Source organism: Sinocyclocheilus grahami, unplaced genomic scaffold (genome assembly GCF_001515645.1).
Source record: "Sinocyclocheilus grahami isolate Dianchi unplaced genomic scaffold, SAMN03320097.WGS_v1.1 scaffold208.1, whole genome shotgun sequence".
Classification (NCBI taxonomy): Eukaryota; Metazoa; Chordata; class Actinopteri; order Cypriniformes; family Cyprinidae; genus Sinocyclocheilus; species Sinocyclocheilus grahami.
This window is the reverse complement of record NW_015505387.1, coordinates 424847-430049: the sequence shown is the minus strand read 5'-3', so window position 1 is coordinate 430049 and position 5203 is coordinate 424847. Positions and strand designations below refer to the sequence as shown.

General features: G+C 44.0%; 1 long non-coding RNA gene across 1 annotated transcript in view; it reads left to right on the top strand.

The window, feature by feature from the left end:
* Positions 1-4804, top strand: part of LOC107595796 (uncharacterized) — a 21519-nt gene extending 16715 nt beyond the window's left edge. The window contains exons 2-3 of the long non-coding RNA XR_001610302.1: positions 2116-2119; positions 4794-4804. This is a non-coding gene — a long non-coding RNA (uncharacterized lncRNA). The remainder of the gene's footprint in view (positions 1-2115; positions 2120-4793) is intronic.
* Positions 4805-5203: the final 399 nt, after the last annotated feature.

Genomic DNA, 5203 nt, shown 5'->3' with positions numbered 1-5203 from the left:
GTGTGTGTGTGTGTGTGTGTGTGTGTGTGTGTGTGTGTGTGTGTGTGTGTGTGTGTGTGTGTGTGTGTGTGAGAACATCGTGGTCTTATTTCTCTCTCTCACACACACACACCTGCAAAGCATTCTCAGACAGTTAAATCATTAGGGCTGATGTTAGAATTTAATGAAAGCTTAAAAATGAGGTCAGTTTCAGAAGGACAAACAAATTCTGATTAAGTCTGAATGCACATGAAGAACCTCCCATTGTTCAGCATTGGTCTTCAAAACTGCTTATGTAGCCGGGTTCTGTTTCTTCTGAAGGTCTGTTGAGGCCCAAAAGATCCTTTATACTACGGAAATCAATCTGGACAGGTGGATCTCCGGAGCCCTGTGTTTGAGAGAGAGGGGTCAGGAGTGTGAGGTGAGCTTGACCTCGACTCTATGCCGGTCTTGACATGGTACACCGGCCTGGGCCGATCTGCATCCCATGTCAGGTGGCGACATGCTCTGGTCACCCGCTTTCGGAGCACCGATGCGGAAACATTTCGGGAACACGTTCACCTCCGGGATCTTAGAATGAGCCGCTGATAAAATGTTAGAGCTCTGAAATATTTACACATGCCATGCATGTGTATCATCCAGGATGTCTTCTACCATTTACTGACAGTGCACAATCTTGTCTCTTGAGTCTTTTAGCACACATGGCACAAAAGGTCATCGGATGACGGCGGCAAAGCAGAACGGATTCTGATAGCATGTGAAATTACATTTGTCATCTTCATAAAACCACTTAAAGATTTCATAAAATGTGTATGGCTGTTGATAAAGTAGGAATTCATGCGTTTCGTGAACGTGACAGGCTTTCAAAAAGATTATGAGTGATGGAAATGCTGTGGACACTAATGGCAGCTGCTATTCTTGGATATAATCGCTGGCAAATGACTACAGGAAGCATGCAGATGGGCAAGATTTCCCTTTTGCTCTCAATTCTACTTACTTCCCTCTCTACAACCTCCACGATCATCACACGAGAGCCCAGACAATTTATATGCTGAGTGGAGTTTGAAATTCTTTTTCATCAGGACAGAAATGACAGTTTGCACTCTTCACGCATTCTTGCTCCTGTGTGCGCTGACGGCAGCGGCGTAAAACAGCCTGCTGTCAGTGTGAAAATTAAAGCAAGTAATGTTATTTTTTCCCGTCATCTACTTCTAGCATTTCTACTCTGTTTGTTTTTTATTATTTTATTTTTTTATGTATGTCATATGTGTTTTAAATATTGATAAAATTAATGCATGAGCTCATGCGGCCATCCAGAAGCAAGAGTGTCACAACATGGCAAATTAACAGTGATAAAGAGCTGAAAAATGTAAGGGGGTCTGAATACTTTCCGTACCCACTGTAAATTATAAGGTATCTGATTAATATTCAGGTGCCATCTAGGGAATATAATCCTATGCTATTCATTTTCAGTGCCATGGCACAAATTCCCATAACTCATGCCAAAAATGAATCAATAAATCATGACTCATGACAGCTATATGGAGGCCAAATATTGTGCGGCCACTAGGAAGCCTTTCAGGAGGTTATTTGGCACAGACGGATCAAATAGTACAATATGTTCCACGGCAACATGACTGCGGTACCACCCACAACATTTCAAAGGTCTCAAACTGAAGTCACAACAAATCTCTAATACCAACAAAGAAAAACAATAAACCACTTTTTTTCACTAAATCAATACTTAATCCTTCACTAAAAGATTTGTGAATATGTAAAAAAATGCCACATCAGAAATTGAGTGACGAATCATTAAATCAGAGTTCTGAAATAAGAACTGATTCATTGAAACACACAGTTTGAACTAATTCACTGAAATTAATTTTATGTGCAATTCAAAGACATTATTAAAACTCACAAAAATAAAAAAGTTATTTCATGAAACTTTAGATGGCACAGGCTGATAGGTTCTAACTCAATCTGATATAATTACATCATCGTTCACATGGCGCAGATGATTGGTTTCTTTTCACATCAGCAGCCAATGAGCTTGATGCTCAACATTCAAGTACTTGGTTAGTGCTTGCTGTAGCAGTTGCAGCGTGCTTCAGCAAGCATCTGAAATCAACAACTAAGATAAGTGAACGCTCTTTTACTCCGCTTCACTGTGCATATTGCGTAGTCTGCCTTATTAATTTCTTTATCTATATCAACCATAAAACAAGTTTTAAACTATGTGTCATGATTAACAGTCTTGCATTCGTATGCAGGAGCAAAATACTAAGCTTACAACCATTTATGCAACTTTGCTTCTCTTTTGAAAGGGAACTCGCGCTGCATCCTCTAGTGGGCACTATGGGGAATGCATCCGGCATTACCGGTGTCTGAATCATGAGTCTAAACACGACAATGGAACTTGATATTGGCAGGCGGCAGCCTATGGTGTCACAACTGGTGTGGCTGAGAGTTTTAAAGGACACCTGTGATAAATGTCATCCTCTTTCTTGTCTTCAGGAGACTGTTTGTTTGTACATGAGTTAGGAGCACACACGTTTAGCTCCTGAGGGAGCAGAATGTGTGCACTGAAAGGATTTCTCAAGGAAAGCTCCACTCAAGCCGTCCCTATTCTCGAGGAATGTGGGACGCGCTTTTGGGTGGAATGCTGTCTTATCTTCGAGCAAGCTGGATGAGATAGGTATGATGCATTCACGAGACTTACTACAAGATACAGGTAAGGAACGCTTTCCTTTCTGCTCTCTCCTGAGGGAAAGTAGTTAGCATTTGTACGAGCACGTTCGGCTCTCTATAAAGCATTTAAAGCGATGCATTCACGTCTGTTCTCGTATGACTAGTGATAGAATTTCACGTTTTCCATGATGCAATTGCAGTAATTGGTTCGACCAGGGCTTGACTCTCTCTTGAGGGATGAGAGTTGAGTGCCTACACCCCACGGTCGGGTCCCACGACCTCCATTACGGTGAGGTGGGATTAAGCTCAGGGTTTGTAGGCAGAGCGCAGACAAGTCAAACAGGACTTTTCCTTTTTTGGCTCCTCTTGTTGACTCCAAATAACATTATTGTTCTTTATGTGTCTAATTCTGAGGAATTAGAGACAGAAAAATACTGTAGTTATTATTAAAGTTATAGCTTGCACCAATGACAGGTTAGATCTGTTTTGGCTGCATGAGACAGATTTTATGGAAAACAATTTCGGTCTGTACATACTCCCAGTCCCTGTGAGCCTTCTGTTTTTCCTTTGATCTCCATGCTGAGGTAGAGAGATCGTAAGGGATTCCATATTTGGTGGAAATGTGTCGATGCCTCTCTTCTGTTTCTCAGTAGCTGGCTCTGACCTGGCCATTTAGGTTTTTATTTTCTGCTGGAAGGTTCAGTCAGGAGCTCCGCTCTGATAGCATCATCAAATTGTTAGGCTTTCTATAAGCCTCCTTGGTAAGCTGTTCTGAGTATAGGATGTAGTTAGGCCTCCTCTCATCTTAGAGAATTGTTATGCTGAGGCCTCCATCCTCAGAGCTCCATCACGCAGTGGCGTAAATTGTTAGGCTCTCTGTGAGCCTCATTGGCTACCGCAAGCGTTGCTAGGCCTCCTCTTGCCGGAGAGAGTTATCTTACTGAGGCCTCAGCTCCCCAGAGCTCCGTTAGGATAGCATTGCGAGTAGTAGGCTCTCTGTGAGCCTACTTGCATGGTATCCTGAGCATGGGATATCATTAGTATCCTCTTGATTTTGAGTTGTCATGCTGAGGCTTTCTTTTCCAGATCTTGGTTTGTGTTTAAGTTGCTAGGCTCTTTGTGAGCCTCCTTGACCATTGTGAGCGTTGTCAGGCCACCTCTCTTTACAGAGAGTTAGCTTTATTGAGGCCTCCGTTGCCCAGAGCTCCATTAGGATAGTGTTTGTGAGTTATAGGCTCTCTGTGAGCCTCCTTGCATGGTATCCTAAGCATGGGATGTCATTAAGTCTCCTCTCGATTTAGAGAGTAGTTATGCTGAGGTTTTCGCTCCTAGAGCTCGGTTATTGTTTGCTGAGTTGTTAGGCTCTTTGTGAGCCTCCGTGGCTACTGTGAGCATCATCAGACATCCTCTTGCTATACAGAGAGCTATCTTTATTGAGGCCTCTGCTCGCCAGACCACTAGGACAGCATCTGTGAGTTGTAGGCTCTCTGTGTGCCTCCTTACAAGATGTCCTGAGCGTGGGGTGTAGTTAGGTCTTTTCTCATTTTATCGAGTCATCATGCTGAGCGAGCGAGCTTCGTCAGGCCTCCTCTCACTGCAGAGAGTTATCTTCATTGAGTCATCCGCAAGCCATAGCTCCACTTGGATAGCATCTGTGAGTTGGAGGCTCTCTTTGAGCCTCCGTACAAGATGTCCTGAACATGTGGTGTAGTTGGGCCTCCCCTAGTTTTAGAGTGTCGTCATGCTGAAATACCTTCTCTAAAATTCATGTTTATGGTAAGAGCACGTGCTGACTGCTTCGTGCCTTTTCTGAAACCCATGCTTACGGTAAGGCCACGTGCTAGGTGCTTCGTGACCTTTCTATCTGTGTTCTATCTGTGACCCAAGTTTACTCTTAACCAGAGCAGGTTTGCCAAGTTAACTCTGTGAGCCTCCTTGGATACTGTGAGTATTGTTAGGCCTCTGCTCTCCAGAGCTCCGTTCAATGAGTAATGTGATTAGTAGGCTCCTTGTGAGCCTCCTTACAAGATATCCTGAGTGTGGGGCATTGTTAGCTCATCTCTTGATTTGGAGAGTTGTTCATACTGAGGCTTCCGCTCCTAGAGTTCGGCTAGGCGGTAGGGTAGTATGCTAAGTTGTTAGGCTCTCTGGGTGGTATATTGGTGGTATATTTAGGCCTCCACTCTGCAGAGCTTCGCGGGCCAGTTAGCTCTGAGTGTTAGGCTGTCTGTGAGCCTCCTTGGATGCTGGCCTGAATAAGAATGTAGTTAGGCTTTTTCTCTCCTGCTGAGGCCTCCATTCTTGAGAAGCTCCAGTCTATGATCGTGTTGCTTGAGTAGGGGTGAGGAATCCTTTGAGTCTTTGACTTAGCTCAGCCAATAAGGCACTCATCCCTTCAGCATGACGGCGTGGGTATGTCGTTCCCCATAGTACCCTCTAGGGGACGCAGCGCAAGTTCCCTTTCGAAAGGGAATGTCTCAGGTTATGCATGTAACCATGGTTCCCTGAGAATAGGGAACGAGACACTGAGTCCCTT